The sequence below is a fragment of the Cervus elaphus genome, chromosome X (assembly GCF_910594005.1).
Source record: "Cervus elaphus chromosome X, mCerEla1.1, whole genome shotgun sequence".
Lineage (NCBI taxonomy): Eukaryota > Metazoa > Chordata > Mammalia > Artiodactyla > Cervidae > Cervus > Cervus elaphus.
In genome coordinates this window covers 46,055,904-46,080,776 of record NC_057848.1, presented here as the reverse complement: position 1 = coordinate 46,080,776, position 24,873 = coordinate 46,055,904, and positions in this window count along the sequence as shown.

Sequence of the window (24,873 nt, the reverse complement as noted above, 5' to 3'; positions counted from 1 at the left end):
GTTGAAAAGTAGGATGTCTGAATTAGTGATTTCAAGGAAGATGCAGATTCTTGTGAAAATGAGGTCGGTCTAAACTTTGATTGGAAATGGTGGCCAAGATAGAATGGAGAGGACTATGTTTCTTGTTCTATAGCAAAGAGAAAGTAGGAGCCCCCCAAACTGTTCTTTAATGGTCATGAAAAATGCCTTTGGCAACTTGCATTTTGCCTGTTAGTAATTTTACACTTTCTTTAAGATGGCGGGGGGAGGTGGGTAGCAAGTACTTTGGTTCCTAGGTTCCTGGACCAAGTACCTTCTGCAGGGTACTTCAGATTACAGAGAAGGTTGCCCCCATTTATAATTATCTATGAAAACCTTGACATGATGAGTCATCTGTCTGACTTCCTTCTTTGGGTCCTTTGAAGTCTATGTCCCAAATCTTTCTGTCCCTTCCTGTCTTCTTGATCTTTTGTTCCCTGAATTGGCCTGTTTTGCAAAAACTGAAAAACAGAAGCAAAAATTCCTGTTTTTTAAAAAATATCTTTCGTGACACATAAAATTTCAGTATTGAAAATGGTTCCTGCAGTATTTCCAGGAGTTCAGTTTCTTCCTTTGCTTAGCATAACCAAACCCACTGCAGACTGGTGGGCGTTCTGGCAACAAAGTATAGGATTAGACATTCAGAGACATTTTTTAGAGCCAGCAAAGCAAGTCACAGATCTTGAACTATTCCTGAAATCTTGTTTCACAAGCACACAGTGCCAATGCCCTGGCCTACCATTTCATTAATTTTATTAATTTTCCCTTGATGCTAAAACTTATTAGTTTTCCCAACTGAGGCTATAGTTGACCTCTTCGGCACTTTTTCCTGAGAGTATCCTTAAAAGAAACGATGACAGGAAGATTCAGGGTGGATGATTTTGCATGCTTTAGCTTCAGTAAGTCCCAGGTCATGTCATGTCTCTAGCTCAATCTGTTCTCTTTCCCTGTGATTCTGCCCACATTCATGGAAAACCCAGTCCCCTATTTGATCTTTCTGATTCTTTAACTTTCTCCTAGTGCATTTATATATACAGTTGTCCCCTTTATACAGTCATTCCCATATCATCCTCCAATGACTGGTTTAGTTGATTTCATGTCAAACCAATCTCACTCTCTCACTTGGAATCTGCTCAAGGGCAGGGTCCATGTTGTCTACCATTTGTGTCCCCTATGCAATGCAATACATTTCATGCAAAAAAGGGAACAATTAAGAACAGAAATGGTATGGACCTAACAGAAGCAGAAGATATTAGGAAGAGGTGGCAAGAATACACAGAAGAACCGTACAAAAAAGATCTTAATGACCCAGATAACCATGATGGTGTGATCACTCACCTTGAGCCAGATATCCTGGACTGTGAATTCAAGTGGGCCTTAGGAAGCATCACTGCGAACAAAGTGAGTGGAGGTGATAGAATTCCAGTTGAGCTATTTCAAATCCTAAAAGATGATGTTGTGAAAGTGCTGCACTGAATATGCTAGCAAATTTGGAAAACTCAGCAGTGGTCACAGGACTGGAAAAGGTCAGTTTTCATCCCAATCCCTAAGAAAGGCAATGCCAAAGAATGTTCAAACTACTGCACAATTGCACTTATCTCACACGCTAGCAAAGTGATGCTCAAAATTGTCCAAGTGAGGCTTCAACAGTACATGAACTGAGAACTTCCAGATGTTCGAGCTGGGTTTAGAAAAGGCAAAGACACAGAGATCAAATTGCCAACATCCATTGGATCATAGAAAAGTAAGAGAATTCCAGAAAGAAACATCTGCTTCATTGACTGTGCTAAAGCCTTTGACCATGTGGATTACAAGAAACTGGAAAATTCTTCAAAAGATAGGAATACCAGACCACCTCACCTGCCTCCTGAGAAACCTGTATGCAGGTCAAGAAGCAACAGTTAGAACTGGACATGGAACAACAGACTGGTTCCCAATTGGGAAAGGAGCATGCCAAGGATATACCTTGTTACCCTGCTTATTTAACTTATATGAAGAGTACATCATGAGAAATGCCAGGCTGGATGACACATAAGCTGGAATCAAAATGGCCAGGAGAAATATCAATAACCTCAGATATGCAGATGATACCACCCTTACGGCAGAAAGCAAAGAGGAACTAAAGATCCTCTTGATGAAAGTAAAAGAGGAGCGTGAAAAAGTTGGCTTAAAACTCAGCATTCAAAAAAACTAAGATCATGGCATCCAGTCCCATTACTTCATGGCAAATAGATGGGGAAACAATGGAATCAGTGATAGACTGTTTTCTTGGGCTTCCAAATCACTGCAGTTAGTGACCGCAGTCATGAAATTTAAAGATTCTTGCTCCTTAAAAGAAAAGCTATGACCACCCTAGACAGCATGTTAAAAAGCAGAGACATTACTTTGCCAACAAAGATCCATATAGTCAAAGCTATGGTTTTTCCAGTAGACATGTATGGATGTGAGAGTTAGACCATAAAGGCAGCTGAGCACTGAAGAACTGATGCTTTTGAACTGTGGTGTTGGAGAAGACTCCTGAGAGTCCCTTCAACAGCAAGGAGATCAAACCAGTCAATCCTAAAGGAAATCAGTTATGACTATTCATTGAAAGGACTGATGCTGAAGCTGAAGCTCCAATACTTTGGCCACCTGACGTGAAGAACTGATTCACTGGAATAGACCCTGATGCTGGGAAAGATTGAAGGGGGGAGGAGAAGGGGATGGCAGAGGATGAGATGGTTGGATGGCATCACCAACTCGATGGACATGAGTTTGAGCAAGCTCCAGGAGTTGGTGATGGACAGGGAAGCCTGGCGTGCTGTAGTCCATGGGGTCACAAAGAGTCAGACATGGCTGAGCAATTGAACTGAACTGAACGCAATACAAACTGGAGGCAAACTGAATAATACCTCCATTATCTCATTTTCCTATAGATGTGCCTTCCACTTTGAGGATAAAGAATCAAATTATTAGAAAATGAATTCACGTCAGAGATTTAGGCAAACTCACAAATAAAGCCCTCCATAGTCCATTTCAGGCTCAGTTCTCAGTAAGCTCAATTCAACACCACTTTCCTTTCCCTTTGTGCTCTGAGCAAGAGTAGTTGGTGGAGAATGTAGTCAGGTTCTCACTTTCTCACTTGGGAAAGTTTGACTTCATACTGGCCCTTTTGCTTAAACTTTTGTGCTATTCAATTGTACTGTCCTGGGCCTTAAAAAACACATAACAACCTTATCCCTCTCCCATGAAATGTTTTTTTTAAAATTCTTATAATGCATAGAGTAAATGATACCATCAGTTCAAAGGTTGTCCACATAGAGGACAGGGACTGTTGGCCTCATCTATGCATTCCCTGCATATCACTTAGACGGGGCTTAATGAATTTGACTTGTTCCAACCAATATTTATTGAGTACTTACTGGGTGCCAGATATAGTTTTAAGGCTTTGGACATAAGAATAAATAATAAAAGCAAGATTCTTGCCCTCACTAAGCTCAATGAACAACAAATTACAATGCAGTGTGGTAAGTACTTTAATAAGGAAAAAGACAGAGTGCCTTAGGGACACAGAAGACAGACATTTGATCTAGTCAGGGAGAGGCAGTGGGTCATGGAAGAATTGCAGGAAAAAAATCTACAAAATCTATGATTCTATTCCAGTCTAAATAAGGCTTCACCAATAAAACTGTGTGACTTTAAGGATGTCATATAACCTTTCTGTGCGTCAGTTTTCTCATCTGTAAAACTAGGCCAATAATACCCTCTTTGAATGAATCAAGTGAAAAGAGGGATATAAAAGGGCTTTGTAAATTTAATGCCACTTTGTTTTCTGTTATTACTAAAAGTATTTACCTGGACTGTTAGGAATATAATGAATGCATATCTCAGGCTCTGTAGTCAGATATTTATGGACTCAAGGCCTGCTTCTGCCAATAAAGGACTTTGTTCAAGTTACTTAATCTCTCTAAGCCTCATTTTTATTATTTATAAAATTGGGACCTTATAGGAATTTGGTGAAGATTAAATGAAATGATGTGTGTAAGTTGTCATATATTAATCACTCAATGACTTTTGGATAATATTGATGATGATTATGCTTATGATGGTGATGGTGATGATATAAAGTAATAAGTGTAATGCTTGGCACATCAAAGTTATTATAATTATCAATTGAGAGGGTATGTAGATATTACTTTGGTATCATTAGTTTGTCTGTGGCCAGAGGCTACATCCTTAACCCCAGCTATCTATAATTTATTACTTTCTCATAGTCAATAAGGGGACAGGAATCCTCAAAGTCTTTGCTTTTTTTATCCTCTTATTATACCTGTTAAGCAATTGCCAATATTCTCATAGCTTCTGTAATAATTTTTCTGTGTATTAGTGATAAGTTTTCATCTTAACTCCTATTTCTCTGCCTATGGTAGTGGTTCCTATTCATTAAACTACCTAGAGAGCTTATTAAACCCTCAGTGCCAAGCTTGTACACAGTACTAATTAAATAATAATAACTAAACATCATTTTTAAGAGCTGCTTCAAGTAATTACAATATGCAACAAAGTTTGGGAACCACAGACCAAGGTCCGGTCCACAGTTACAACTTTCTATTAGAAATCTGGGTGACTCATTAAGCTTTGCAAACTGTTTGCCCAAAATTTAAGCCATTATCTGTCCCCTCCCCAATCTGCTGTTTCTCCAAAATTCCATATTTCTCTATGTTACACAAGCCTCAAATTTATGAGTTATCAATCAGTTGCATAGCTATTATAGATTGTATTTCTCATATAGGAATCATTTTGATTTCTCCCTTTCAATTCCCAGTATTACCAGGCTCACTTGGGGCCCTGTTACATATCACTTAGGTAATCACAAGATATTAGAATCACAAATTTTATAGCATTTAAGTTGTAAAAGTCAGTACATACAACAAACACTTGAAAGCTCTGTTAGGAACATATCACTTTGGAAACTAATATCATGTTATAATCCAGTGCAGCCAATAGTTGCTCTATGGTTGAAATGATTGACTTCTCTTTTGAGCACTAGAGAAAGTAGTTGGTTTGACTGTTGGAGCAATGTTATACCCAAATAAATGCATATATTTTACAATAATTATAGAATCATACTCAGCATGGTGAGATGCTCACAATAAGAGTCCCGCAAGAGCTCAGAGAGCTGCTAAGGAAAGAGCTTACTCATGTTCCCATCTCATGATCACTCCAGAGTCTAAATTTCTTGAGTAACATGGTTGGCAAAAAAATTCACAAATTTTAAAAAATGTTATTTTCCTATTTCTGTTGAATGTATGTGATTTAATATGTTAGGTTAAATGTGTGCGTGTGCACATGTATCTGTGTGTGTGTGTGTGACGTGCCTCCACTTTGCATGCATGCTAAGTCACTTCAATTGTGTCTGACTCTTTGTGACCCCATGGACTATAGCCTGCCAGGCTCCTCTGTCCATGGGATTCTCCAGGCAAGAATACTGGAGTGGGTTGCCATTTCCTTCTCCAGGGGATCTTCCTGACCCAGGGATTGAACCTGTGTTTCTTATGTCTCCTGCATTGGTGGATGGGTTCTTTACCACTAGTGCCACCTGGGAAGCCTATACTTTAATTTACATTAATTCCCCCTCTTCTAACACATACACTTTTCTTCTTACTTCTAATTCATTATATATGCTGCTTCCAGGTTAATATTCCTAAAGCACAGTGTTTTCATGTGACTTTCCAGTTTAAATATCATCAATGATTCCTCATAAGCTACTGAATTGTGTCAGAACTCCTCAGTCTGTCATTCAAAGCTCTTTGGGATGTGGCTCCAAGTCTGCCTTTGTAGTGTTGTCTACTATTACTGCCCTTCATGCATCATATGCTCCAGCCAACCTAAAGTACTTACTTTCATTTTGCCACATTGATACTGTTGCTCACGCTATTTATTCTCTTTGCCTGAAACATTCACTGCCATCCCATCTAGACCTGATGAAATACTGTTTTTCCTTCAAGGCCCAGTTTGAATGGAAATTTGGTAAGCTTTTGAAGTTCTTTCCTGTTGCTCCAGTACATATAAATTGAATTGTCTTTTCCTGGAGAAGTATGAGTGTATCCTCTTCATATGACTCCATGTTACTGACTATGCCTAGAACTGTGTGTCACACATAATAGACATCCAGTGAATAAATGAGAAAATCAAGCATTATAATTCAGCAGAAATAACTTCAGTTTCTCTTCTCCTCTCTTCCTGACCCCTGCCACTTATTCATTTTACAGTGTTTCTCAGTGTTAACAACCATGTTAGTAGTTCCTTTAGGAGATGACTCAGATTTTTAGAATAAACAGAAACTCAAAGCACAGCAATTATATGAAGCATTGGGGGTAGGGTGGGAGAGAAACTAATTAAAGTTAATTTAATTACAGAATAAGAAAGAGCATAGCTTAAATGCCACCATTAGGCCCAAATGTGCTGAATCATTTTGAAGGAATTCTAAGCTATGAGCAGACATTCTTCCTTTACCTTGCCCGGTGGGAATGGTCATGCTCATGTGCATAAAGGACTATAATAAATGTACTATTTTACTCCTGAGAGTAAATGGGAGAAGAAAGAAATGCATCCTGACACATTCATCTTCCAGTTTGGGACTCTGGGATGCTTTTGCATGCCATTTGCAAATGTGCATTGGTACTTCTTCACCCAAACTGCCTCAAGCACCAAAATTACTGGGACAGGGTGTAATATCCAGCCACCTAGGAAGATTCCAGATGCTCTGATGGATGTAAAATGCTCTGTGAGTATCCTATCTCTGTGTCATGAGCAGAATTTGCTGCATTGTTGTCATGCTGAGTAGAAGTAGAAAAGTCAAAATCAGGTCTGAGAGAGAGAGAGGTAAACAAAACCTGGCTTATGAAGAAATAGTAAATTCAGGGGTTTTATCAGAGTTACATACCACATTAGGGACAGAAACCATCATGGCAAAGTATGTGGATTAATACACAGGCATTATAAAGAGATGAATTTAAGACCATGAGTTTGAGAGTTAGGCTTTTCTGCTGTGAGTAGAAAGCCTTGAAGGTGTGGCTCTCAATACTTAGAAGTGTTTTTCTTCAATAGAAAAAAAAAGGAAAATGATGTGGTGGGGTGCATCTCTGTAACCTAACAGTGTCTTTCAACAGCCTGAATCTTGGCTAATAGAGATGTGCTAAATATTCTAATGTGGGAAGTGGCTTTAAAGGCATAGCTATCATGATGTCAAAAAAGCAGAGTATTTTTTTGATGGATAGATAAGTGAAAAAGTGTTGGAGTGTTTTTTTTTTTCTTTTTTTGTCACTATGTTGAAGTGTTGGCATTGGGTATAGGTAATTGCAACCACTGCAGAGCAGTTTTACCAGTCAATCTATAGTTTGACTGAAGCTGGTTACCTTAATTGTTAGAGTATTATGATAGTTAGATTCACAATATATATCCAGTCTCCACATAAACTTAACTATTTACTCTGGTCACAGATTTCAGCCCTATTCTTGACCAGTGTCTGGAAAAATCTATTGATGATCATAGCAGAGAATAGTTTAGAGAACATGAGAAGATTCACTATGTCACATTCTTAAAACTTCAGAAATATCTTAATATATATGACTTAACAGATAGCAGAGTCTCTATGAGTTAGGATAGGCTAAGTATGTTGCAGTCTCAGGCAGGATCCCAAGTATCAGTGGCTGAATGCAACAAAAGTTTATTTCTTGTTTACACAGAGTCTACTGTGGGTCCTAGATGGGTTCTATAGATAGCTGTTCCTCATATGATGGCTCTTGAGTCCAAGGTGCTTTGGTCTTTTGGCCTTGTCATCTCAAGGCATTCTTCATATTGCTGTGGCAGGGAAAGAGAGGTGCTGAAGGCTTGCACATGAGTTTTTAATTGCCTCAGACCAGAAGCAATAGGGGATTACTGCTTATATTTTATTTTCACATGGCTCCACCCTATTGAATAAAAGCTGACAAATGCAGTCTTTCCCTTCTCTGTTCAAAAAGGAAAGATAACTAGATATTGGTGAAGAGTGTAGCCAACACCTGTATTGCCCCAATTAACATCCATGGAGCACATCCGATTTCAGCACAGCTGTAGTGGACAGTTCATCCCTTCTCAAGCACTCTGCATTGCCTTTCTGCTTGTACACCTCGGCACTGTCTCCAGATTTTTAGAAAGCTACTCAACTCATACAAAGGTGCATCCTGGGAAGGTGATAGTGTTAAAGCACCTGAAACTAAACCTCAACAAATATAAGATAGGCGGTCAGTGGATAAATGTTCAAGCTATCCAATATTCCCTTGTGGCTCAGTTGGTAAAGCATCAGCCTGTAGTGTGGAAGATCTGGGTTCGATCCCTGGGTTGGGAAGATACTCTGCAGAAGGAAAGGCTACACACTCCAGTTTTCTGGCCTGGAGAATTCCATGGACCAGTCCATGGGGTCGCAAAGAGTCAGACACTACTCAGCGACTTTCACTACTTGGTATCCAGTATTTCAGAGGGAAAATTTCTAAAGTGGTTTCTAAATGATTTTCCACAAAGTCTCCACAGGGCATCGAACCCCAGTTGTAGACAAGGTAACCAACTCAATAACACACTACTGGCTTCTCTTTGTCCCCTCTTACTTACTTGTCCTTCCTAGGATTACTTCCCACATAAACTATCTGTACTCTTGTTTTTGTTTCAGGATCCCTTATCAGGAGAGCCCAAACTAAGACAACTAGGAATGTCACAAAGCCAATACTTCACAGAATGGGTTGGGAGCCAGGAGGCTTGTGTTGCAGGCCGAGTCCACCATTCACTAACTTCATGACCTTGAGCATGTCGGGTCTTATGACAGTCTCAGCTTTCTTTTCACCTTTAAGATAAATTGTTTAGGCTTAAAATATTTTTTTTAAATTTTTTTCTTTTTTTTTCTATTAGTTGGAGGCTAATTACTTTACAATATTGTAGTGGTTTTTGTCTTACATTGACATGAATCAGCCATGGATTTACATGTATTCCCCATCCCGATCCCCCCCACCTCCCTCTCCACCCGAATTCCTCTGGGTCTTCCCAGTGCACCAGGCCCGAGCACTTGTCTCATGCATCCAGCCTGGGCTGGTGATCTGTTTCACCCTAGATAATATACATGTTTCAATGCTGTTCTGTCGAAACATCCCACCCTTGCCTTCTCCCACAGAGTCCAAAATTCTGTTCTGTACATCTGTGTCTCTTTTTCTGTTTTGCATATAGGGTTATCGTTACCATCTTTCTAAATTCCATATATATGCATTAGTATACTGTATTGGTCTTTATCTTTCTGGCTTAGCTTAAAATCTTTAATACCATTTCCAACTCTGATCCCCATAATTCTGTGATTAAACTCTGACTCTGTTTAGGGTTATTAAGACAATCATAGAGATCAGCAGCTCTTCATCATCAAAGAAGAGAAAAAGGGAAATTATTTTAAATACTAGCCAGAGGGTATCCAGTTAGATCCAAGAAAAATCTTCTATACAGAATTTTTTATTGGTAATTTTTAAGATTAGGATTACTTCATTTATTTGGAATAGTACCTAACTAGCTGACTCTTATATTATCTCCTACTTTTGATTATATAAAGATATTGTGGTTGTGGTGGAAATCATTCACTAGCAGATATGATGATTTGGTTTCACTTAATGGCCTCTCTATCCCTATTTTTTGAGAAAATCAAAGGGATAAATATCAATAAATAAATGTATATCAAAGACTTGATTGAAATGGCAGTTTTCCATGGGACATCCACACTTACTTACTTTTCCTACAGTAATAACATTAGCTAACATTCAATAAACACTGTGTGCCAGATATTTGGCTAAATAGGAAGGAGAGAAAAGAAAGCCTTCCTCAGTGACCAATGCAAAGAAATAGAGGAAAACAGTAGAATGGGAAAGACTAGAGATCTCTTCAAGAAAAGTAGAGATACCAAGAGAAAATTTCATGCAAAGATGGGCACAATAAAGGACAGAAATGGTGGACCTAACAGAAGCAGAAAATATTAAGAAGAGGTGGCAAGAATACACAGAAGAACTATACAAAAAAATCTTCATGACCCAGAAAACCACGATGGTATGATCACTTACCTAGAGCCAGATATCCTGGAATGTGAATTCAAGTGGGCCTTAGGAAGCATCACTACAAACAAAGTTAGTGGAGGTGATGGAATTCCAGTTGAGCTATTTCAAATCCTAAAAGATGATGCTTTTAAAGTGTTGCACTCAATATGCCAGAAAATTTGGAAAATTCAGCAGAGGCCACAGGACTGGAAAAGGTTAGTTTTCATTCCAATCCCAAAGAAAGTCAATGCCTCAGAATGTTCAAACTACTGCATGATTGCACTCATCTCACACACTAGAAAGTAAAGCTCAAAATTTTCCAAGCCAGGCTTCAACAGTACGTGAACTATGAACTTTCTGATGTTCAAGCTGGATTTGGAAAAGGCAGAGGAAACAGAGATCAAATTGCCAACATCTATTGGATCATCAAAAAAGCAAGAGAGTTCCAGAAAAATATCTACTTCTGTTTTATTGACTAAGCCAAAGCCTTTGACTGTGTGGATTATAACAAACTGTGGAAAATTCTTCAAGAGATGGGAATACCAGACCATCTGACCTGCCTCTTGAGAAATCTGTATGCAGGTCAAGAAGCAACAGTTAGAACTGAACATGGAACAACAGAGTGGCTCCAAATTTGTAAAGGAGTACATCAAGGCTGTATATTGTCATCCTGCTTATTTAACTTACATGCAGAGTACATCATGCAAAGTGCCAGGTTGGATGAAGCACAAGCTGGAATCAAGGTTGCTGGGAGAAATATCAATAACCTCAGGTATGCAGATGACACTACCCTTATGGCAGAAAGTGAAGAAGAACTAAAGAACCTCTTGATGAAAGTGAAAGAGGAGAGTGAAAAAGTTTGTTTAAAATTCAGCATTCAGAAAACTAAGATCAAGGCATCTGGTCCCATCAATTCATGGCAAATAGATGGGGAAACAGTGGAAACAGTGAGAAAATTTAATTTTGGGGGGCTCCAAAATCACTGAAGATGGTGACTGCATTCACAAAATTAAAATATGCTTGCTCCTTGGAAGAAAAGTTATGACCAACCTAGACAGCATATTAAAAAGCAGAGACATTACTTTGCCAACAAAGGGCCATCTAGTCAAAGCTATGATTTTTCCAGTAGTCATGTATGGATGTGAGAGTTGGACTATAAAAAAAGGTGAGTGTTGAAGAATTGATGCTTTTGAACTGTGGTTTTGGAGAAGACTCCTGAGAGTCCCTTCAACAGCAAGGAGATCAAACCAGTCAATCCTAAAGGAAATCAGTTCTGACTATTCATTGGAAGGACTGATGCTGAAGCTGAAGCTGCAATACTTTGGCCACCTGACATGAAGAACTGATTCACTGGAAAATACCCTGATCCTGGGAAGGATTGAAGAGGGGAGGAGAAGGGGATGACAGAGGATGAGATGGTTGGATGGCATCACTGACTTGATGGACATGAGTTTGAGTAACCTCCAGGCAGTCCTTGGGGTCACAAAGAGTTGGACACTGCTGAGTGACTGAACTGAACTGAATATAAATTATCTTATTTAGTGTTTATAGGATAAATGAAATTAATACTGATATAAGATATATTTTTCTGGTGAGGAAGCTAAAGCCCAAAGAGGTAAAGTTTGTCTTCCCGGGATTGCATAGCCATAGTGAGTGGCATGGCAATGACTCAAATTCAAGTATGTCTGATTTTATTACTTGAATATATTACCACACCACCTTGCCAATCTAGAATATTTATTGATGCTCCCAGTATAAAATTTGAGGTCCTACACAAGCATCATCATCATGAACAACAACAAGACCAAAGAAAGAAACAATTATTTTCAAACAAATTACTACTTATTAAGGCAAGAACATGCACCTGTGAATTTAGAAAAGTCTTCTGGTGACTCAGTCGGTAAAGAGTTTGCCTCGATGCGGGAGACCTCGGTTTGATCCCTAGGTCAGGAAGATCCCCTGGAGGAGGAAATGGCAACCCACTACAGTATTCTTGTCTGGAGAATTCTATGGCCAGAGGAACCTGGTGGGCTACAGTCCATGGGGTCACAAAGAGTTGGGCACGACTGAGTGATTAACTGTTTTCAGCATAATTAGGAGAAATTAGGGTAATTTCTGTTCCTTACTCATAGCCTTCTGATTAGTTGAAAGATCACTCTACTGAAATGTGTGTATAATACTTTAAAATTCTGATGGCTTAGAGTTGGGGTTAACTGTGGGAAATTCTTCCCATGCTTTTAAAAATAATTTTCCAAGTTCATACAGTGATTTAGTTTTTCAGTAAATATATGTTTATATTAGTTTCCATAAATACTGAAAAGGAAAAAGATTATTCTTTGTTTACCTTTGAAAAATATAAAAATATAAATGGACAGAGTAAACAAAGTTCACTGAATGTATTTGCTTCCATGGTTTCATACCTTTCAACTGTAGAATGGGCTAATGTTTGTGTCTTCTTTGGATCCTATATTCTGGAAAGAAGGAAACATGCTGAATGGGTAATGAGGAAGAGGGGTTGGATGAAGTTAAAGAGAAGTCTGCTTTCTCTGGTCTCAGAGATTTATATGCATAAAAAACTACCTTATGAATTCCTCCTAAGGATGTGTGAATGTCTCATTTCTAAATCAGAAGCAGGCTAGTTGTGTGTGCCTTTGTTTTGAATATTATTGAGAAGGCATTGCATTTTGAGCTTGTTTAGAGATCACAAGAGATAACTGGTTAAGATTTTTGTGCAAATACTTTGAATAGTGTAAACTGATGCATATAAATATTAGCCAGGGTTATACCTTCTGTTGGTAAGAACAATTTTCCTTCTCTTTTGGCATATTATGTACATAAGAAAGGTCCCAGATTTTGGTGGAATAGAAAATGTCCCTTCAACTTTTAAAGAGCATCTCCTTTATAGAAGTATTGAATCAGAAGCACAGAGGAAAGAAAAAAAAAAGCATGGCAAAGACAGGCACCTTTCATGGCCAGTAAAATTGGAACCTTTTATCTTTTTATGGTCAATTTACATTTAAATGGAGAGACCCTTTAGTGCTGATGGAGGTGATGGGGGGAAATGGTATCTGCATCATGAATAATAAAAATCAGGGGGAAATGTCAGCTTTTCAGCCTACTAGCACATTTTGTTGCTATGACAACAGAATGCAAAGTGTTCTCTTAAAGGGAAACATGACAATTTGTTGGGGATTAAAGCAAAACTCACTCAACATAATATATTTAAATATAATTTTAGATTCATAAATACCAAGGGTATACTGAAAAAGACTTAAAGTGCTCTGATTTTTGAGGAGATGCAATTATGAGAAGAGTCATGCTGAAGGTAGTGAGGAAAAGCATTAAGATGAAACTTTTCTGTCCCTCCAATTCCTCGTAGAACCCACAAAACCACAGCCATTAGTAGGCCCATCTGGTGTGGAGCCAGAAATTGGCACCAAATGGAGGTAGATCCTTTTAGTTCTCAGACATTTAAGCTGTCTGTGTTTTAACATTCTCACCGCATGCATAGTTTTTTATCTGAGCCCATTTTTTAAACCATTAAACCTGGCTTGAACTCAACTAAACCAAAAATTAAAATTTTCCATGTTGCAGAGTGGCACCTGCCTACCTATTAAAAGAGGTAATGCTGAGAGATGGTTATGGAGATTCCCCCATTTAAAATTCTGTAACTGTAGGAAATAAGAATTTTCCGGTGGTGGAGAATATATTCTATTGATTTAGATTAGCCCAGGTGGGGTTCTGATGTTTGATCTTATCAGCATCAGCTCAAAATTGTCCTTGGAGAGCTATTGCTTCCATACCCAGATAAGATGGTTGTAGCCATGACAGGTATCACTTAATTGGTCATGGCGCTCTTTTATGCCAAGCCTGGAAGCAGTTTTCAGCAACCTTCTCAACATAGTGCTTTAGGCAACCAGCAGGCACTATTTTTTGGAATTAGCACAAGAGATGAAACCAATTCGCTAACTCTGCTTGGTCCTATGAAATAACTCTCACTCCTACATTGCATTCTGGATTTGGGGATGAAAAAAGTCAGCTTAGGTCTTCCTTCTTCCAGTAAGTTTCCCTGATTGCTCCAGTACACACTTCTTTCTTATTCCTTGGAAAAATCTTTTTACCTTTATAGTTAGTGTCAAATATTGTAACCTTTAGTTGTGCCACGGATCTTAATTCTCTCCCCCAAAATGTATTTGAGAGCCTTTTCCAAGTGACAGTTATGACAGAACTTTTATCAACACTGTAATTCATGCCTCCTTCTACATTGGCCATGGCACTAGAGTGTCAAAATTATTTGTCTGATTTTCTATCCATAGCTATAGAGGTTGCTGGCTATTAGAGAAGGGGCAAATTAAAGGGCCAAGTGAGGCATTTTTGTTTGTTTCATTTTGTTGATTTTTTAAAATTTAGCTCAGTGCCTATAGTCAAATTGAAAGGTAGTTAAGATTTTTCTTTGATGTCCCACAGCAACCGATTATCCCATTCCCATATGTGGGACCCTGTTTATCTTATCACAGAAGAAAAGTATATGATGAATTGTGATAAGGAATTTCATATGTTATTCTTCTGGAAATATTTTAATTTCTAAATGGATATCTGCATGCTGTGTCACACTACTTGTATCCTACTCTTTGCAACCCTATGTGCTATAGCCCCCCAGGCTCCTTTGTCCATGGAATTCTCCAGGCAAGAATACTGGAGTGGGTTTCCATTTCCTTCTCCAGGGGATCTTCCCAACCCAGGGATCGAACCTGGCTCTCACACATTGCAGGCAGACTCTTTACCGACTGAGCCACCAGGGAAGCCCTTAGAGGGGGTAATACTTAACCCAAAGACTATATCGTCAGTGGAAGAATTCCAGGCACTATGATATGGGGTGAATATGAGCAATAAGATATTTGGGGGAGAAGGATGGCTCATATCATGGCATTTGAATAACCATCTACTCTAACTATACATAAGGCTACTGTTTCTAAGTGAATGGTAACTGTATTCATTCATTTTAGTCCATGTTGGCATAATGCCATCAGCAGCACCTATGGGTTTCCCACCTGCATTTGGTTTTTGAGTGCTTTGGTATATGTTAATCCAATGGAAAAGTTGCTAGTAAGTTGACACTGATCACATTAAAATAGCCATGGGAACAAATTCACTACCCCGATTTGCTGCTAGCCATCACATGTTAATCTAGAAAAATAAAACTGTATGTTGGATCATCAGATTGCAGACATTCTGCTTCCTTGGCATTTCTTCAAATGCAGTCAGTCCTAAGCAAAATTACAAAATAGTTTGTTTGAGGGAGCTCTAGACTTCCCAAAAATTCTTTTCTCTTTTTAGAGACACATACTTTGTTCTCAGGGATTTGAATGCTTGCCCCTCTTTCTTAACAAACCATTTTTACCTGTTATACTACATTAAAAGACAAGGATACAGGGCTTCCCTGGTGGCTCAGTGGTAAAGAATCTGCCTACCAATGCAGGATACATGGGTTCAATCCCAGAGCTGGAAAGATCCCACATGATGCAGAGCAACTAAGACCGTGTGGCACAACTATTGAGTCTGTGAACTGCACCTATTGAGCCCATGTGCTGCAACTAATGAAGCCCATGCACCTAGAGTCTGTGATTAACAAAAGAAGCCACCACAATAAGAAGCCTGTGGACAGAGACTAGAGAAAAGCCTGAACAGAAACAAAGACCCAGCACAGCCAAAAATAAATAAACAAATAAAATAATAGAAAAGGATACATATACACCATGGAATATTACTCAGCCATTAAAAAGAATTCACTTGAATCAGTTCTAATGAGATGGATGAAACTGGAGCCCATTATACAGAGTGAAGTAAGCCAGAAAGATAAAGATCATTACAGCATACTAGCACATATATATGGAATTTAGAAAGATGGTAATGATAACCCTATATGCAAAACAGAAAGAGACACAGATGTACAGAACAGACTTTTGGACTCTGTGGGAGAAGGCGAGGGTGGGATGTTTCAAGAGAGTAGCATGTATATTATCTATAGTGAAACAGATCACCAGCCCAGGTGGGATGCATGAGACAAGTGCTCGGGCCTGGTGCACTGGGAAGACCCAGAGGAATCGGGTGGAGAGGGAGATGGGGGGGGTGGGGATCGGGATGGGGAATACATGTAACTCCATGGCTGATTCATGTCAATGTATGACAAAACCCACTGCAAAAAATAAATAAATAAATAAAGTAAGATAAAAAAAAAATCTCAGTGATGCAAAAAAAAAAAAAAAGGCAAAAAAAAATAAAAAAGGATACATTCATAAGGGCAGATGTTTAGCACTCCTCCAGGAATTGAAGTGATATTCTTCTCTTTTATCTTTTAAAAAAGTGTATTCTTTTTTTAACCATCAAAACTTTCCCAATGACCATTACTCTTAGGTAATATAAGCCTACAGTGTTGAGGAATAGCATGATATGAAGAAAGTTATATAGACTTGGGAATTAGGCCAACCTGCCTTTAAATCCAGTTAATCCACTAGTTATTTCATTTTTTGCAACTCAATCAAACCACTATCTAGTACAGGAGCTGAAGTTAGTCCTTACCCAAGCAGTAGTCTAGAAACAAATAGAACTATATTTTATATCCTGCAGTAGTTCAAATGCTGTAAATTGTATGTTGTGATTGAATACAAAATACATCAAAAGAGGTTGTTTTTTAACCTCATTTTCTTCACGTGTAAAATGGGAGCAATAACCAATATCACAAGTTTGTTTTGAGGATTAAATGATAAATATGTATAAAGTGCTTGGCACAGTGAATATTGTAATTTTCTCCCTCTCTCTTTTCATCTTCATCACATGAGTAATTTTAACTCTTTCTGCAAGTATGCTCTAGGAAAGGAGTAGTTCATAAACTCTATGTGTTTTCACTAACACATTGTTAATTCTTAAAAGGAAGATTTTACATTTTTGCAAAACTGAAAGAGCAGAATTTTGCATGAGCTGTCATGTGTATATAAAAAGTCATCTTTTTTGTGCTATTAGATTTCAAGCCTCAAAGCCCAATAAGTTGTTATGACCTTGCCAGCAATAGCTCAAACTCCTGCTATTAAATGTGGGATGCCTCACATACCATTCCAAAATATTGGCTTTAGCAACGAATGAATTATTAAACGTCAAATTGTTATTTCCCGTGACAGTTTCCAAATGGACTGGGTCTGCACTAACAAGTAGTGAAATGTGCCTCCAGCTGCCTTGCAGCTGTGGAAGAAACGGATTGCAACTCCAGTGGACTCATTTTACCTGGCAGCAGAGCACTGGAAGGCTCGCCCATCTGTCAACACACATTTCTCTTCCAATCTCCTTGAGCCCCTTCTTGAATTCTTTCTTGTTTAAAGAGAAAAGCAAGAGCTATTCAAAGTGGTGGCTTTTTATAAGGGCATTTCAAGTACAGTCAGCTCTAGAAAGTTTACTTATATGGTGTTCATATTGTGGATTATACTCACTTGACTTTATTCTCTTTACTTGCTAGCATTCTCCTTATTGTTTCACCCACCAAATAAGTATATTGAAAAGTAACAGATTCATTAATTAAATATAAACCAAACAGGCTCTAATATCTCAAAGCAAAGAAAAAGCCAATTAGAAAGTTCTTTAGCCTGAGTTCTGTTTGTACTTCAAATGGAAAGGAAAATAATTTCATAAATCAAGTTAAATTATTTATTATATGTGTTGATAAATAAGTTTTACAGGAGCATAGGTCTGCCCTCTGAAATGTGTAACATTATCACTTACTCATGGCTTATGGCATGAGTAATGGCTGACATCTCATTAAATATAAGCAAATGATAGTCTAGACCATTCTTGTTAACTGGGACTACCTGGGATGAAACTGTCACTTGTTCAGTGTTATAAATGTTAGCCCTCTAAGGCCACTGTATCTGTAGGCAGAAGCATTTCATCAGTGATGATTGAAATATTTCCTTATTAATGCACTCCTCCCACTATTTCTGAGTAGGAAGTGAGCTAGGAGATTTAGTTCAAGCACCATTTGGTGCTGATGTACCATTGTGCAGATTTTAAGATTACTTCAACTGGTTGGGTAGAAGCAACTTACTCAGTATAATTGCAGCTTCTCAGCTATCATCCAAGAACCTGAGGGAAAGTAAGACAGAAAGAAAGGGAGAAAGAAAATCAGTGCTTAAGAAGATGGTATTATGCCTTGGCTTACTAAGGTTTTGTGTCTTTGACTAGCCATACATAATCTGCTGAAAGCATATTCAAAGATATACCACTTTGCTGAAGTAGCTTAGAGAAAGGAAATACATGGGAATGCTGTTAATCATCCTGAATGTTAAAAGGCACAGGTAGCAGAGTTTTTTTGTCAATGAATTTGTCTATCACTCTCTATTATCACTAATGTCTGTACAGATTTTCTTACTTCTGTAACTTTTTTTGTTGAAATATGGTTGATTTACAATGTTGTGTTAATTACTGCTGCACAACAATGCGATTTAGCTATACATATTTATACATCCTTTCTAATATTCTTTTCTATTGTGATTTATTGCAGGATGTTGAATATAGTTCCCTGTGGTACATAGTAAGACCTTGTTCTTGATACATTCCATATATAATGGCTTGCTAACCCCAACCATATACTCTATTCCTCCCCACACCCCCCACGGCAACTGCCAGTCTGTTCACCATGTCTGTGATTCTGTTTCTGTTTCATAGATAGGTTCATTTGTGTCATAGTTTAGGTTTCACATATAAGTGAAATCATATGGTATTTGTCTTTCTTTTTCTGATTTAGTTAGCTTAGTATGATAATCTCTAGTTGCATCCATGTTCCTGCAAATGGCATTATTTCATTCTTTTAATGGCTGAGTAATATTCCATTCTGTATATGTACCACATCTTCTTTATCCATTCATCTATTGATGGATATAAAGGTTGTTCCCATGTCTTGGCTACTGTGAATAGTGCTGCTATGAGCATAGAGTTGCATGTATCTTTTTGAATTATAGTTTTGTCCAGATAAATAACCAGGAATGGGGTTGCAAGATCATATAGTAATTCTATTTTTAGCTTTCTGAGGAACCTCCATACTGTTTTCCACAGTGGCTTATAGGAGCGTTGTACATTGTAGGAGGATTACCTTTTCTCCATATACTCTCCACCATTTGTTATTTGTAGACTTATTAATGCTGACCATTCTGACTGGTGTGAGGTGGTATCTCCTTATAGTTTTGACTTGTTGAGCATCTTTTCATGTGCCTATTAGCATATTTTTTTTTTTGGAGAAAAGTCTATTTAGGTCTTCTGCCCATTTTGGAGTAGTGTTGCTTGTTTGTTTTGTTGCTGAGTTGTATGAGTTGTTTTTATATTTTGGAAATTAAGCCCTCGTTGATCTAATCATTTACAGACATTTTCTCTCATTCTATAGGTTGTCTTTTCATTTTGTATGTATGTGTGTTAGTTGCTCAGTCATGTCTGACTCTTTGCAACCCCATGGACTATAGCCCACCAGGTTCCTCTCTCCATGGGATTTTCCAGTCAAGAATACTTCAGAGGGTTGCCATCCCTTCTCCAGGGGAATCTTCTTGACTCAGAGATTGAACCCAGGTCTCCTTCATTGCAGGCAGATTTTTTACTGTCTGAGCTGGTGGATGACTATGGGCAGCAGGTGCTTTGGGAGACATTTAAATGTATAGATGCCTACTTTTGTAGGCTCAAGAAGTACTTAGATACTTGATATTTATTTTCACCACTCATTCTTTCTTTCTTTAGCTACTTCTAGTCATTGGCCTTACAGTTAATGAAGCATATAATAAATATTAAGAAAAGTAGGCTGTTACTTCTAGTTTTGCTAACTAGGATGACGGAAAATACTCACACAGATCTACAGGGCTTGAAATCACAATAATTAAAAAATAAATGGAACTTTATAGAGGCAGCATACATCTCCATCAAGGATAGGTATTTCTTTTTTTAAACAAAATTTGTGTTTTTATTTTTATTTTTTTTTGATGTTCAGATGAAACAATAACTAAATGCTAAAAGCTATGTAGAGATAATTTTTTCTTTTTCTTTTTTTTTTTTAAAGAAACCTTTTATTTTGTATCGGGCTATAGCCAATTAACGATGATGTGATAGTTTCATGTGAACAACAAAGGGACTCAGCCATATGTATACATGTATCCACTCTACCACAAACCTCCCTCCCATCCAGCTTGCCACATAACATTGAGTGGAGTTCCATATGCTATACAGTAGGTCATTGTTGGTTATCTGTTTTAAATATAGCAGTGTGTACATGACCAAGGGATATGTATTTCTGATATCTAAATTTTGAATGATATCAGCAAAAGTGGTAGAGTGAAGACCTCTAAAAATTCTCTCCTCCATAAAATCAATCAATAAATAAAATCATAAAATCAATAGAAACACTGAAAAAAATTGTGCAAATCAACTTTTATTAAACTCTGGGAACTATTCAAAGGCAAGTGGTAATGCAGTAAACATTTACTCAACAAAATGGCTGAATCTGCAGTAGAACAATGAATTTTGAAAAGTGAAAGTGTTAGTCACTCATTCCATGTCTGACACTTTGCGACCCAATGGACTGTAGCCTGCCAGTCTCCTCTGTCCATGGAATTCTCCAGGCAAGAATACTGGAGTTGGTAGCCATTCCCTTCTCCAGGGGATCTTCCTGACCCAGGGATCAAACCTGCATCTCCTGTCTTACAGGTGGATTCTTTACCATCTGAACCACCAGGGAATGTTATTTTAATTTGTCCTATTCTCATCCCTTCTTTTCCAACTCTGTGGTAGCTTTGAAAACCAATGCCTTGCAATTACAGTGAAAACTAGCAGATTAATTGCCTATGTAGCATGACAAGATTAGAGCTCCTCCAAAGCCTCATTTCCAATGAAATGACTTTATTTCAATTGTTTGGTGACTCTTTGGATGACACTACTCACTAGGCTGACTTTGATCTGACTCAGACTCAAACCTCTCCCTATGAAAACAGTCTATTACCCAGTCATGTTTATGAAAATAATCAGAAGCAATTTTGAACATCATGGCTGGCTGAGGTAGTGCATAACAATTGGATCAAAAATGTGCATGTATGCCAAACTGCTTCAGTTGTTTCTGACTCTGTGAGACCCTATGGACTATAGCCCACCAGACTCCTCTGTCCATGGGATTCTTCAGGCAAGAATATTGGAGTGGCTTGCCATGCCCTCCTCCAGGGGATCTTCCTGACACAGGGATTGAACCCACATCTCTTACATCTACCTGCATTGGCAGGTTAGTTCTTTACCACTAGTGCCTCAAAAAGCTTAAATGTAAAAAAAGAGAAATGAGATATCTTACAGTGAGGTTTTGAAAACCTCTCACTTATTCTTGTGAATCTAGAAGTTCACAAGCATGTGTAGGGTTGTTAATGTTAACATGACTAGGAAAGAAGTGAGAAGGCCCTAATCTCTCACCTGGCTAATCTCAAGGCTCTACATAAGCAGGAATTGAAGACTAAGGTGAATTTTGTGGCTGAGTTTTGGAAATAACTCCAAATATGCACACAAAGGCCCTCAACAAAGACTAAGAAACAGGCTTTTAAAGACATTTCTGGAATTGAGCTGCAAGAATTGTTTGTATATTTTTGAGATTAATTCTTTGTCCATTGCTTCATTTGCTATTATTTTCTCCCATTCTGAAAGCTGCTTTTCACCTTGCTTATAGTTTCCTTTGTTGTGCAGAAGATTTTAATGTTAATTAGGTGCCATTTGTTTATTTTTGCTTTTACTTCCAGTATTCTAGGAGGTGGGACATAGAGGATTCTGCTGTGGTTTATGTCAGAGAGTGTTTTGCCTATGTTTTCCTCTAGGAGTTTTATGGTTTCTGGTCTTACATTTAGATCTTTAATCCATTTTGAGTTTATTTTTATGTATGGTGCTAGAAAGTGTTCTAGTTTCATTCTTTTACAAGTAGTTGACCAGTTTTCCCAGCACCACTTGTTAAAGAGATTGTCTTTTCTCCATTGTATATTCTTGCATACTTTGTCAAAGACAGGGTGTCCATAGGTATGTGGATTTATCTCTGGGCTTTGTATTTTGTTCCACTGATCTATATGTCTGTCTTTGTGCCAGTACCACACTGTCTTGATGACTGTGGCTTTGTAGTATAGCCTGAAGTCAGGCAGGTTGATTCCTCCAGTTCCATTCTTCTTTCTCAAGATTACTTTGGCTATTCGAGGTTTTTTGTATTTCCATACAAATTGTGAAATTATTTGTTCTAGTTCTGTGAAAAATACCGTTGGTAGCTTAATAGGGATTGCATTGAATCTATAGATTGCTTTGGGCAGTATACTCATTTTCACTATATTGATTCTTCTGATCCATGAACACGGTATATTTCTCCATCTGTTTGTGTCCTCTTTGATTTCTTTCACCAGTGTTTTATAGTTTTCTATATATAGGTCTTTTGTTTCTTTAGGTAGATATATTCCTAAGTATTTTATTCTTTTCATTGCAATGGTGAATGTAGTTGTTTCTTTAATTTCTCTTTCTGTTTTCTCATTGCTAGTGTATAGGAATGCAAGGGATTTCTGTGTGTTAATTTTATATCCTGCATCTTTACTATATTCATTGATTAGCTCTAGTAATTTTCTTAGGGAATCTTTAGTGTTTTCTATGTAGAGGATCATGTCTTCTGCAAACAGTGAGTTTTACTTCTTCTTTTCCAGTCTGGATTCCTTTTATTTCTTTTTCTTCTCTGATTGCTGTGGCCAAAACTTCCAATACTATACTGAATAGTAGTGGTGAGAGTGGGCACTCTTGTCTTCTTCCTGACTTTAGGGGAAATGTTTTCAATTTTTCACCATTGAGCATAATGTTTGTTGAGGGTTTGTAATATATAGCTTTCATTATGTTGAGGTATGTTCCTTCTATTTCTGCTTTCTGGAGGGTTTTTTTTTTTTTATAATAAATGGATATTGAATTTTGTCAAAGACTTTCTCTGCATCTATTGAGATAATCATGTGGTTTTCATTTTTCAATTTGTTAATGTGATGTATCACATTGATCTCAAAAATATACAAGCAACTCCTGCAGCTCAATTCCAGAAAAATAAAAGACCCAATCAAAAAGTGGGCCAAATTACTAAACAGACATTTCTCCAAAGAAGACATTCAGATGGCTAACAAACACATGAAAAGATGCTCAACATCACTCATTGTCAGAGAAATGCAAATTAAAACCACAATGAGGTACCATCTCACACCAGTCAGGATGGCTGCTATCCAAAAGTCTACAAGTAATAAATGCTGGAGAGGGTGTGGAGAAAAGGGAACCCTCTTACACTGTTGGTGGGAATGCAAACTAGTACAGCCGCTATGGAAAACAGTGTGGAGATTCCTTAAAAAACTGGAACTAGAACTGCCATATGACCCAGCAATCCCACTTCTGGGCATACACACTGAGGAAACTAGAATTGAAAGAGACACGTGTACCCCAATGTTCATCACAGCACTGTTTATAATAGCCAGGACATGGAAGCAACCTAGATGCCCATCAGCAGACAAATGGATAAGGAAGCTGTGGTACATATACACAATGGGATATTACCTAGCCATTATAAAGAATACATTTGAATCAGTTCTAATGAATTGGATGAACCTGAAGCCTTTTATACAGAGTGAACTAAGCCAGAGAGAAAAACACCAATACAGTATACTAATGGATATATATGGAATTTAGAAAGATGGTAATGATAACCCTATATGCAAAACAGAAAAAGAGACACAGATGTATTGAACAGTCTTTTGGACTCTGTGGGAGAGAGTGAGGGTGGAATGATATGGGATAATGACATTGAAACATGTAAATTATCATATGAGAAATGAATTGCCAGTCCAGGTTTGATGCATGATACAGGATGCTCATGGCTGGTGCACTGGAATGACCCAGAGGGATGGGATGGGGAGGGAAGTGGGAGGGGGGTTCAGGATGGGGAGTACATGTACAACCATGGCGGATTCAAATCAATGAATTGCAAAACAAATACAATGTTATAAAGTAAAATAAATAAATAAATAAATTAAAAAAATAAAGTGCTTGCAACCTGAGGCCAAAAAAGAGCCATGTTTATGAAATAAAGCATTATTGCTAGAAACAACAACAACAAAAAATAAAGACATCTCTGTATTCTCATTCATTATTTGACCACATCCATAGCCAGGCAGAAATATCAGCAGCCACATATGAAAAGGAATATAGAATTTACAGATCTAATTCAGAAAATTCAAAATAAATAACAGCAACAAAAATGCTAAAACAACAAAACCCTTGGGAAGGTACAGAGTCTAATTTTCAGAGTTGCCACATTGTAATATTCAAAATGTCCAGTTTTCAACAAAAAGTACAAGACATTCAAGGAAATAAGAAAAGAATAGCCTGTACACAGGGAAGAAAGCAGTCAATAGAAGCCATCAAATCTTGGAATTACTGCAGAAACATTTTAAATCAGCAATTTAAAATATGTTCAAAGGATTACAAAAAATCATGTTTAAAGGATAAAGGAAGATATGAAAGCAATATCTCACCAAATAGAGAACACCAATAAGGAGATATAAGTTAGGGAAAAAGAGAACCTAACAGAATTTTCAGAGTTGAAATGTAACAAAAGCTGAAATAAGAAATTCACTATAGAAGCTCAACAGAGTATCTGCGAAAACAGAAGCAGCCATTGGATTTATCCAGTCTGAGGAACAGAAAGAAATAATAATGAATACAA